The sequence below is a fragment of the Varroa jacobsoni genome, unplaced genomic scaffold (genome assembly GCF_002532875.2).
Source record: "Varroa jacobsoni isolate VJ856 unplaced genomic scaffold, vjacob_1.0 scaffold_1051, whole genome shotgun sequence".
NCBI lineage: Eukaryota > Metazoa > Arthropoda > Arachnida > Mesostigmata > Varroidae > Varroa > Varroa jacobsoni.
In genome coordinates, this window is record NW_019213953.1 from 26,776 (window position 1) to 39,805 (window position 13,030).

Sequence of the window (13,030 nt, forward strand, 5' to 3'; positions counted from 1 at the left end):
CTACTACTAGTGCTACTACTGCGTGATTTACTTGGAGAAGACGAAGAGAGACGACGCGAGAGTTACCGCTAGAGCTGTATCTCTTTTTCTCTCTCTCGCTCTGTTGTCCTATTTGTGGAAGAGAAAGGGTGAAAGAGAGGGACCAAACACAGTGAAAATGAGCGGGGCGAGAGGGGAGGAGAAGGCTGGATGAGAACGGGCGGACAAACGACCCACCCCACAGATGGATGGATGGATGAATGGACGGACAGGGACCAGCGGTGGTACGTGGAGACCAACGGCTGAGGAGGCTAGCCGAAGGGTTACAGACCGACAAGGAGGCGGAGGGAGGCAGATAAAAAAGGAGCAAAGAGAAACTCGACTATCGACACCACCACGTCTATTAGCACCCACTGTCTGGCAGACCTTGTATAACTGAGCCTCTGTGCGCATTCCGATGCCCCTTCCCCCGTTCCGCCTTATGGCCTTCGAACTGCAAGCCGGTCCGACCCATGCGGCACGACAAAAGGGAAGGGCAGTCCCAGCGAGAAAGAGACCGAAGCTGAACGGCCAGTGAGAAGCTGGAAGACAAAACAGCAACGGGAACACCACCCGCTAGAAAAGTAAAAGACGAAGCAACGGCAAAAGAAAAGGCACGCATCAGGCAGGAACAGCGAACCCCAAAGATAGATCGAAACAGCGCAAGTAGGCGATAAAGGCACGCTCAGTAGACGAAAAACAATGCCACACGAAGAGGAAACAATGGGAGAGTGGCCGAAGAGAAAGAAGCGGCATGAAGTGGGTGAGACAGACAGGCAGGCAGTGAAAAGGAGTTGAGACACAATGAAGCAACGAAGGAGTCTCTCTCCGTTGCATTCCATCCTGGTCCGTCGGCTCTAACATCCTGTACTTCGTCCTCGTCCATTCGAGCGATCAGAAAAATCCAAGATGAACAAAAAATACAAGAACGAAAAAAAGGAGACAGAGGAAAAGAATCTAGCAAGGCAATAAAGCCAGCCTTTGTGGGTTGACCCATGCCGTATTTCTATCGTTGCGCACTGTAGCGGGCCTTTCTTCCGTCTGCAGAAAAAAGATAAGAAGAACTCGGCAGTCTGACAACAACGAGAACAAGACGACAGGAATGACTACAACCCAGCGATCCTCCAGCCGATCCTCAACGTTCCGTCGACGGTGGGTCTCATTCGAGTCATCACTGTTTCTTTCTAGCGAAATTTCGTCATGTTCAAGGCGGCGGACATCGCATCATTCCTTCCTGCCGGTCTTTGGCTATTTTCGATAGCTGCTCGTTCTTTGGCCGGCAGTTCCTTCTCTTGGGTCGCCGTTTTGGTGGCTCTTCTTTGAAGGCTGCTTCGAATTTTTTACTAGGGGGTCTGTGGTGGCAAAGGAAACGGGGGTCCATGGCGGACGAACTGCTTACGGGAAATAGGAACTGTGCTATAGGAGAGAAAAGAAACAGCCGGGCATTATGGTTATAGCCGAGGACCCAACGTAGTAGGAAGGAGCAGACGACGACGTCGATAACACGCAGCAGCTGCAGGGGGTGCGGTTGGCGGGAGTAGCCGGCATAGAGGCGGAAGGAGGAGAGCAGGCGGAATGGAAAGGGAGAGAGTGGTTCATAGCATAGGGAGTGTCGGGAACGACGAAACTGGGGAGACAAAAGGCTAACAGTGGCGGGGAGAGACGAAAACTGGAGCAAGGAGGAACGTGGATGAAGACGCATAGAAACGGGAGTTGCGAAAAAAGTGTTTGCTGCCAAAGCCTCTATAACGAGGGAACGTTAGAACAGGCAGAAACACGTCGTCGGGGCAAAGGGGATAAGGTGGTACTAGAACCGGTAGAGGTGAAGAAAATATCCAACGAGGACAGGAAGACAAGAAGACAAGTAAGGTGTCGCCAGAGAAACTTGAAGCATTAGGAGTGTACGGTTTCACTTGTAGAAAATCTCGAAAACTGGGAAAAATAACGTAGATAATTAAGAATAGCCGCTAAAAAAACGTAGATACTGCTGTTACGGTAAAACTTCCGACTTTACGATAGACAGAAACTAAAAAACAACGTGGGCAATTTTGCAGCACGTTCTACTCGCATGACCTTCGAATAAGCTGTTTTCTATTTATTTATTTACTATTTTTCTTTGCTCCATTTAGCTCTGCTGTTAACAAGCACAAAATGAAAACTCTGTTCGAATGTCTTGGGTAGAGCTTGCTCCAGCATTGGCTGACATAGCCACCCAATATCTATCGTGGTTCTCTGGCACTCACGCACTTTACGTACCTATAGTATAATAATACAAATCATAGATTAGACGTTGGGCTGCTAGACTTGGGTCGTAATCTTCTTTTAGGTCGAGTTTATTCTGCCTTTCACAGTTAGGAAGGAACGCTAGCGAGATCGAGCGAAAACACGACGTGGGAAAAAAGGCTGCTGGGGGGTGAAGGGGCCGTTTGGGACGAGATAAAAATAGCGAGGACAAAGGCGATAGACGAAGCAGGCGAAAGAAAGAATGAAAGGGAGGGAAAGAAGAACAGTGGCATAGTGAAGTAAATGGCGGTTGAGTAGCTGTATCTCTCCTTCGATGGGGCAAGCCGGAAAGCTGAGGGGGGAAGGAAGTCGCCCCATCACCGCCGCCGTTGTTGGTAGCAGAGCCCAGCAGGAGAGACAGGCGGAAGAGAGGCAGCGAAGGCAGCAGTAGCACCGGCGGCAGCGGCGATGGCGGCAAAGGCAGAACGAGAAAACGAGAGGACGGAATCGAAGAGGGAGTGGCACCAGGAGCAGCAGCAGTGACAAGGGGGAAGGGGTGGGGGCAGCAGCCGAAATAAAACGGAGGAGAGAAAGAATGTCAGACTTTTGCTGTTGCTGCTGATGCTGTATGCTCTAGCTAGGCCTCTGTTCGCTTGTTCCTCGGAAAGAATATGCGATGCGAACGAAACAAGGGATAGAGAAACCGGCCAAGGAAACAGCAAGACACTGGTAAAAGGTTATAGATGAAAGGAAACATTGTATAGAACTTATGGAAAAAACAATGTCGTACAGATTCATATATAAATGTCACGCTTTACTCGTGTAGGTATGTGCATGAACAACATCTACAGTATAGATCTATAACATTAACAATAATTGAGCTGCGAACTAGCCATGTTCGCCCGTCATTCGCACAATGCCAAGCGCACCTATTATGGGTCCACTCGTTCACTCTTTGCGACTTGCCCTGTGGTGGCTTGTCCTCATCGGCTAGCGGCGAGACCAGCACAGGTAAAAGAGAGCAAGTTCGTTCAACAAGGCCAACACTCAACAGCACAGCGATCACTACAACTGCTGTACGGAAACGATTACTAAAAAGCATGGATTAAAACAAACTCCTACCGGAAACTTACATTAAGGCATGTCACGTAGCTGGCACGTTAGGTTATAACGTCGGCGACGACGACGAGTAGCGCAAAGATCACGAAACACTGTCACTGAAAGTTGTGATCGTTGTGTTGGTGGTAATAGTGCTGCTGCTGGTCGAAGGAACGACGAAGTCGGCGGCATTGCCAGAGCGCGGAGACGGCGAAACGCAGAGAGTCAGACGGTGAGTGTCTCTTTGGCTAGAAAAGGGGCCGAGAGAGCTCGGCAAGGCAGAGTGGTAAGGCAGAGAGGCAAGGCAAGCACCCTCTGCCGCTGCCGCTGCCACCGCCGCCGCTGCTGCCGCAGTAGAGTTTTAGGGCGGAGAGAAAAGAATGGGCGCGCTGGGGGGAGACACCATGAGAGGAGGGTACTGAGGAAGGAGAGGGCGGGAGAAGAAAGAAGGAAATTCGGGAACACTATGTGGGAATCTACTGGAAAGAAAGAAAGAATGATGGTGGAAAGATGCAGGAGGCTAGGAATAAGGTAGAGGAGTTCAGAGAGGTCGGAAACGGACCGACTACCCCCTACCCACCGCTCGGCGAGTTCGTTTCGTCTCTCCCTCTTCGACGCCCCCTCACTTTGTCTGTGCGTAGTCTGGTTCATTGGGAGAAGGGGGCGTCCAGTCTCTCCCTCCCTCAGACGCTCTGTCTCTTTCTCACTCCTTCTAATACACAGACAGAGGACACCGGACCGACACGGGAGGACAGAGTGGCAGATTCGCAGTAAGAACAAGGGTTGGGTGCAAGATTCGCCCCAGCGCTAAACACGGAACAGATCATCTCAACAAACTCGTTGGCGTTCGTTTAGGCCCTTTTAATCGGGTTTTTAGAGATGTATTTAGCAGTGTGCATTGACGTAGGAACGTACGCAGCTTTTATGCAGCGGGGTACAGCAGGAGTGGATAAATGTTTACAGGAATTTAATGTATTTTTTCTCAAAAAATGACAGGGCTTATTTTTATTAAAATTGAGGTTGACCAAAAACTCGGTGGCGGATATATTTTTTCAACGTAAATGGAACCATTGAGCTCTGCTTGTTTATGCCCCTGATAGATGTCTTTTTTTATGTTCTCTATTTACCCACTTTGTGTTATTGCGGTTCTTCATCAATTATTCTATTGTCCTCACGGAAAACCAGCACATAGCATTTGTTCCTTTGCGTTTTTCGCGTTTTAAATTAGGTTTTTTTCTCATGTTCTAGAAGAGAATTTGGAGTTCGATGTATTCAGGAGACTGGTGATGGCACGCTAATTAATTAGACACCTCAAGAGATCGTCACTCTGAGGTCAACTCTGTGATTTGTGAACCTGAAGGTGGTCTCAAGAGATACCCGGCAGGATTTTATAACTTTACGTAACCGTCCAGTACGGTAAAGCCTAATATCTGACAGATATTTTTATTACAAAATTATCATATACTTGGACAATCTGGTAGCCACGCAAGGACAAGACCCATTCAAATTCCATTTGAATAGTCTACAGTGAACATGCCAAAACTGGGCGTTTCAATGAAGAACAGAGGCGGTATATATACATATCGCTTCTTTGCACATTTTTTTTATATATACGTTGCTTAAGAAACGTGTGTCTAGGTCCCTTGCATCGAATTAAAGATACTATGGACGCCTTTTACCCCAATGCGCCCGGCATTCCACGACGGTGGTATATCAACAATTGAAGTTTGCAACAGGAGATAATCTATCATAGCAGTTTCAAAAACCTGAGCGCGACTATCATTTTCTAACTATAGTGTTTTTCTTAGTTCAGCTGCAGGCGTTAACAAAAAAAAAGTTATAAACATTTGACCAGCTGAACCATTATATGTGATTTGCAAATCTGTATCGATATTATCTCTAAATAGCTCGTTTAGCTTTCGACAAATCGGAGCTTTTTTTCAGCGTTAAAAGTTGGTGCAGTGGTTGAAAAAATTATTTAGGTTCTAAATGGTCACCGCCCGCTTATGTTTGGTCAAAACGACACTCCCAATGTACAATATGTCTAATAAGTGGTTTGCAGCATTTTAACAGGTCGAAACTTGATCAACCCTTAACCCATATGGGTTAGAACAACCCTATTTTAGTAGATGTTCGATGTATTCGATTCTGTTATTTACCAGTCGGAGCTCTTGAGGCCCCCTGTACTTTGCATTATCTAATCTCTTTATCGATGGCTTACTTACGAGAATTTACGCTAAGGCATTTATCTGACTTTTTAAGCCATAGAAGCAATCAAAATCAGATGGACTTTAATTTGAAAATTACGCGAGCTAAAACCATTCTTCGATTTTGTTCTTTTTCAATCCAGGCCGTGATTAAAATTATACGATAAGGTCGTGCATTGTTGTGAGAGCAGCCGCGCTAAGCTGTTGAACACTGTGCCTGCAGCCGTGAGGCCCGTCAGGGGTTCGAGATATCGGGCCCGTCGTAGTGTCTGCCCTGAAACTTCTTGGGCAATATCTGGTAATAACAGATACTTCTGGTACCGATTACGCCGGAATTTATTCAGTACCGCCATCGAAGTCGCTTTCTGCCCCTCTTACAAGTAGTCTCTCGTCTGATACTTGTTTGATGGACCACATACATCGACCTCACTCTCGTATACGGCAGCAGGCGTATTTCTGATAGTCTTTTTGCTTGCACCAATTACACAAATCGTACATATTTCTACCCTTTTGGGACTGCTTGTTCATGTTTATAGCTTTCATTGTAACTTCAAAACACATCGTTTCGAAAATCCTCTACTGAATTGATACCCCATATCCTGCTCCAAAAGTTAAGGGACTGATGTGTAGCCACCTCTTTTGTGCAGTCCAACTTCTAATTTCCGGTCGTAACAAACTGTCGGCCGAACGCTTCCTTGCCCGGTGTTTTTAGTCAATCTTTGATGGCGCGTTTGTTTTCGATGTATCGATCCTTAATTACAAAATGTTGATTTTCAGTATTAAAGGATATCTTCGCATATTATCGAAAATGTTCTTAAATAGACACTAAATTTCTTCCACTGATTATACGTAGTGTAAAAATAATTCGAATTTAGGAATCCCTAAATAGCTTCGGACAACCTGATATTATATTTAAAATTAGCCCTCGCCGTGTGGGGTGGGAACGCTTCATAGTTTAATTGCTCGGTCAGTTTTCAGACCTTGGAAATATGGATCTATTGATTTTTTCTCATATTATTTTATCTAAAACAATGTTTTTTTTTTATATATAATACAATGAATGAAAGGATCAAATTCGATCTATTGATTATATAAACGTCTGTGCGTAATCTCTCATCAAAGAGAAATGCATGCTTGGGGTGATCGCCGTGTCCTAGAATTAGCTTTACGACCAAGTCAGTTGGGTGCATGATTCGAAAAACTAAGGCCCTATTGATCAACGCATTGCCTTATGGGTATGTTTGCTTTGACAAGCAAAAGAGTGTGCTAGCAATCAGCTAATGCTTCGGCTTGTGACGAATGTGTAGCTAAGTGTAATGTAGGTCATCGGTGACTGATGAGGTTGAATTCAATGTGTTGTCTTCAAAGACTATCCTTTACTCCTCGAAAGTTCAGCTGAAAATACGTTTTATTTACCGTATTTCCAAATCGGTCCAGCAGGTGTTTACGTATTGTGAAATTCTGGAGTATCTTTTGTTTAGTAAAGATATGTTTTGGGCACCATAGTCTAAAATAGATGTTTTTACTGACTTTCGGCCCGCTCGTTGATCAGTATGTATAAACTTCAACTTCGATTACATTCGGCCTTTTCCAAGAAGAAAGAAACATGCCTTAGCGCCATGCATTAAACTAAAACCAAAAAAAAAAACAGAGCAGTCTAATGTTTGACGCTTCGTAAAAAAATCTTGAGGACAGACCATGAAATCAAGAGAATCGCCTATAACAAAAAAAAACAATTTAGACAAATTGTTTGAAGTCCTTAAGTTACGAAGTACACATTGCTGTGAAGATATCTCTTAATTTAATTATATTCGTTCTTAGGTTCGCTGTCAAGGTATAGAGGAACACGACCTAGATAGAGACTGCTAGATTTTCCCTAGAGGGAGAGAGAGAGAGAGAGAGAGAGAGAGAGAGAGAGAGAGCGAATATGCTTCACCACAAGTAAAAGCCGTCGAAGATGGAATTTGTTACGTTAAGTATTATGTAAATACCTTGAAAAGATGCTCTTAAACACTTTAGTTCAATGGTATATCTTTACACCGTGAATTACCCTATATTAAGTTCGTGTATCAGTCAGGTAGCTCTTAATATAGTAAAGGGTAACATTAAAGTCTAATATATTTTCATTGATTTGGTAAGGGGCCATTTACCTTGGAATAGTATAGCTGTACATAGAGAGGTAGGAACAAACCGGCTGAAAGCACTTTAGCCCATGATTGCATGGTCACCTCTCGGCACACTTTTCCTGCGGGATATAAATCTTAAGAACTTTGTCGTAATAGATCATGTATCGTACCTAAGCTAGTTAATCGAAGAGGTCTTATCTTAAGTAACAGATATGTTAGAATACTAAATGTAACGACAATTTCGATGTGTACATTTCTGTACAAATGTACACATGGAAACACTCATAATTTTGTGTGTATGCGATCTAGTAGCTTCGAACAGAATTGTAATTGAATGAGGCTTTCCAATCTTGAGCACTGCGATTTATGGCACCCACGAGAAATGGAAGTTGATGAAGATTTGTATAGGAAAATTCAGAAAATCCAAAACACGGTCCTAACAATGTTTCTGGTACGAAAAAGTTTTCACACAATTATCTAATTAAGTGCAAATCCGTGGAGCTCCCACGGAATAAAATGGAGCAGAAGTGGCCCTGGTAAATATTTTTCGGGTTTTAACCGACGACAGTACGAGTCAAGCTTTGTGAACGAACGTTTTCGTTACTTTCGCTAACATAGCGGCTGGATACATCTTGTAATCCCAACAGAATGATACCCTTTAAACTTTCAATCCCTGCGATTAATTGGCTTAACACTGTAAAGTAAACAAAGAAAAGCCGAGGGGTACCTTTAGAAAGTTCTTACTCGAATCGTTGTAAGCCATTTTCAATGCTCTAAAGTTCAAATCGATGTACAACAAAAATAACTAGATTTCCACGAGTCGAGCAAGATTTATATTAGTTCATAATATCTTCATGATTGTGTCACCGTTGCAAACGTCATGAAGAAGAGACTACACGGTGCATACGCACTGAAGTACCCCACAGCGTTATATATCTATTACAGGACGTTTTTGCAATTTAGGCATGCGCGACGCTTATTGGTTTCATGGTTTCATAGAAGATACTAAAATCTACAGATTAAAAAGTGAGCGGCGATTTAACGATTGATTTCTGTTTATGCGCTATCATTACCACCATACTGTAAAAATCATTATTGTACTTCTTCTTCCTATGTAAAGAAGGATCAAGAAACGAGCTGAGGATTCAAACGCAGGACTGCTCTGACTAGATTGTACATGAGCGTGTTGTGCCCTAAGCGCTTGCACTTGGTTCAATAGCACGGTCAACTCCATATTTCGGGTCTACGTGAGATAACCCCATAACTAATTAATCAGGTAATCAGTTTATGCGCAAGTTATATATGGACATTAAATGTCCGTATCGTATAATAAAATGTTAGAACTAGAATATGTATTAGGTATTTGGTGATATCTAAACGTACGTGAGGACACGCCGGGGTGATTTTTAAGTTTGCTATGTTGCACCTTCACATCCGAGTGCATCTGACTGCATGTTTGTCCAAATTGCATGACCAGGGGTATAGTTAGTCTCCTGTCTTGTGTATATTTCAGTATCTTAGCCCCAACATGGTAATTTTCGACCCAAATTACTTGCTCACATGTCGTAAGTTTGTTGCAAAAGTGTCTTAACATAAATTGGTCTTTCTCGCGCTTGCGGAATTTCTAATTTAAGCGAGGCGCAGTATTTTCCTCAACGAACTTCATCTCTTTCTCATAAATACAAGTTTAACAAATTATCGTCGGTGGCTTTACACAAGAATGTCAACTGTCGGCATAGAAAAGCTGAGGATATTGTATCACTTAAATAATACTGCCTCTTGAAAGTAACTCTCCTTCGACACTGCCAAAGTCACCATTCAGTATTCTAGGCATGTAGATCGAAAGAACTAAGGTTTCGAAGGCAACTAAGGGAACGAATTTAACTTAAGGGTTTGAAAATTGACAAGAGGCACGCTCAAATGGATTTCATAGGCCTGTATTATCCGATTGCAAATTCCATATTTTAGGGGATGGCCATCGGGAGGCCTTTCGTTCGAATTAATTTAACGGTTTTATAGCGCTTGAAACTAGCTAGAAAATAGCCAGCCTCCAACGAAGGACTGTAGACGCTATAAGCAAGCTTGCAAGCCAAAACTATGCATCATTTTAGATAATCGCAATCAATCGCACAGATACATGTGAAGGATTTTCGAGAACTTACTTCTTTAATGTATTTTTACTATCGTCTGCAGCATACCTATCAACATTTCAGCAAAATGAACGAAACTAGATAGCTTAATCGGATTGTAATGGCTATTATGCCACCACACCACACCACGTGGAGATCAGCCCGAGAAAGTCAGAGATCAAAGAGTCAGTCAGAAGAGCAAAACAGATAAGAGTGAAAGGTTATACCCAAAAATCGTTAAAGTTATGCCTGAAAAGGTGAATTTGTATACCTACCTCCATACATGAAAAGTATAGTTAAAAAATAATCTTTTGAGCTACTTGCAACGTACTTCGCCGTCTAGAAATTTCAATTAGGCCTCCATAGAATTTGTCAGCACAACCATCACGTCGGCAATACAATACGATAACTAAAAGTTACTTGAAAGTATCTGTTCGACAGTATATCATTGTTTCGTTCATCATTATCGACCACGCTGTTATTCCAATTTCAATTCGACCGCGTCGTCCTCCCTCTCCACACGGAGTCGGTCGTGCGGGTGAGGGACCTCCCTCGTCTGCCCTGAGCGCCGATTCACCACAGCCTGAAGAGTTCGGCGCCAGTCAACAACAACCAACAGATATTTGCCTCCTCATCGCGAACCGGTCTCCTCTTTTTGTGTCTATCTCGGGTTCTGGCGTTCATCGTTAAGCCCTGCGGCTTCGCTGATCGCCGTGCAGATTGAATTCAATAGGTAAATTCAGTTCCTTCTCTCAGTGAGTGCCGGTGTATGGGTGTATATGTGTAGTTGTTAGAGTGCATGCATTCTCAAGACTGAACCCCACCCGTACGATGACATATCAAGCACTCACAAAACTTCCGGTTGGCTTTCTGACGAGGAAAACGCTGTATGACATAGTGATTGCGGGGTGCACAAATGATCGACCCATTGAAGCTTCTCCGTGTCAATTTAAAAGCTAGTGTATCTATTTGCAGCATTTGATCGCAACGAGCGGTGCGGTTCCTAGACACGAACACTGTCGAAGAGCATATTATAGCCATAAGTCAAGCAGAAGATATTCAGGGAGCGTCTCGGGGTCATGGTCAAACAATAACCTCCATTTTTGTCTTACTTCTCTCTGAGCGAGATATATCTCGGGTAGTAGAGTTAGTTCTCATATACTAAAATATAACTTGTTGTATATAATAACTTGTTGAGACCGAGTACAGGTTATTGTATTTGTTAGTTCAGGCTAAACGTCAACATCTGACGAGCTGGGTCCATCAGCTGCTGAGCGACAGATTGTCAGTTTCAACGAGAAGACCTTGTGCTGGCATCTAACCGCCACAATCGACTGTACGTTGAGACACGTGGTTGTTCTATGGGGTGGACGCAATTTACTAAATAGAAAGTGCCGAGTCGTACCATACGCCCGGACTGACCCGATGGCCATTATCTAGTGTACAATACCGTTTCAGGGAAGTGATACCGGCTAGATTGCTCGTCAAATAGCAGGGACAGCACCGTGCAGTCCTGCTCAGGTTCACCAATTCAGTGGGGCCTGCGTTAAGGCGCTATCGGCCGGTGATACGTCGCTAGTCATGTTTGAGTGAGTGAAAGCTCTGGCGGATGTTGTGTTAAAGCCAAATGAACCAGAAGATGATTCGGCCGCCGTGTAACTTGCTGCTGCATCTATTACCTGGAGACCAGGTGTCGTCGAGCGGGTCTGCAATCAACGACGCCGGCTTCTTCTGAGCTCAATTACGCTCATAGAAAGAAGATCGCGCTACTGACCAGCCTCGTTCAATTAATTCATTGCGGTTGATCTCTAATGGTCATGTAATTGTATTGATGATGGGCAGGTGAAGGTTGAAAACAGCGAAAGGTGTAGAAATATTTACGTTGTCGTATCGAGGATTGATTATGCGTGTATGATTATGTGAGTAGATGAAATGTTGTAATAAATGTAGATTAGTTCAGGTCGCCAGGCGAAAAGTTCACAAGTGGCACGGCATTCATCAGAGATCGCGGTGGAACAGAATATAGCGAGCATTGCTGGTAAGTAAATTTTTTCGGAATCATAATACGTGTAATTAGCTAACTAATAAGGAGTCGTGTGAAATCTACCACCGCCTTAATTACCTGACGGTACTTCCGGATAGTCCGGTGGCATTGTGCAGATGCAAGTATTACATATGAATCTTCTTTATCCACCGAAGCGTTATAAATGATCTTCATCACTTCGTAATTGTTACGTCGTTTCCTATATATTTTACTACCCTGTATTTGAACCGCCTGAGTAGCACTACGACGCAAACGGAAACTGAAGACTTCATGTTCGTGCCCATGGCCGGAAATTAATAAGCGGCCCTAACAGTTTAATTACTGAAGCTGGCTGAATTTACAAATAAAGCGTGATCAAATAACAATAATGATCTATATTTACGTGATTTTTTAATCGTCAAGTATTAATTGAACACTTCTCTTTCTAAGAGTTATGGGAAATGCAATGCTGATCACCTAAGACCCCAAAAAAACAATGTACAATAATACCCATTCCGTAGAGAGGTAACGAACTAGGATGCAAGCAGCTAGAGCTACTCAATGCAATTTTTATAAGCTTGATTACTGTTACTACGAATGTTTGAGTGTCATTCTCAGTTTAAAAAAAATGCCCATTTTGTCAGGTTACTTAGTCGTGTCAAAGACAGCCTCTTGTTTGAGTATGCCGATCAGCGAGTCAGGGAATAAGGCATCTGTATAGAAATAGACGTCTATTTAAAATTCGGCCAAGTGACTCTTAGAATGTTAACGCATTATACCTAGGCACCGAAATGCGGACAGGTCTTACCCAAACGATTAGGTTTTAAAGACAAAAAGTGTATAGGCTGTGATTTCACAGGTCAGCTATAGGGTTAAATGTAACCCATTGAACTTTTTTGAAGAGTTACAGAAGCTTTGGCTCTTGTCACGTTCGACTAAAATAGGCCAAGCCAGTTGACAACGCCTTGCAAATGTTCGACCATATGGGAACCTTGAGCGTTTACCTGCTCTACTTGGCAAAAAAAATCTACACTGTTTCCCTAACCTGCTGAGGCAAAACTGGTTTTCTTTAATAGACCACTCACTGTCGTTTATCGTTAATTTTTTATTAAAAAAGATGTATATATATATATATATATATATATGCGTATGTATATTTGTGAGCTAGTGATTTTGGATTCTTAAGTTGTAGGCTTTTACATTCTT

At 43.3% G+C, this 13,030-nt stretch overlaps 1 protein-coding gene across 2 annotated transcripts in view; it reads right to left on the minus strand.

Moving 5' to 3' along the window:
- The window catches only part of LOC111266091 (uncharacterized), a 30,222-nt gene extending 26,630 nt beyond the window's left edge, over positions 1-3,592 (minus strand). For both annotated transcript variants that reach the window (XM_022843265.2, XM_022843263.2), the window contains exon 1: positions 3,375-3,592. The gene's annotated coding sequence lies outside the window, so the exon portion shown is untranslated. The remainder of the gene's footprint in view (positions 1-3,374) is intronic.
- Positions 3,593-13,030: the final 9,438 nt, after the last annotated feature.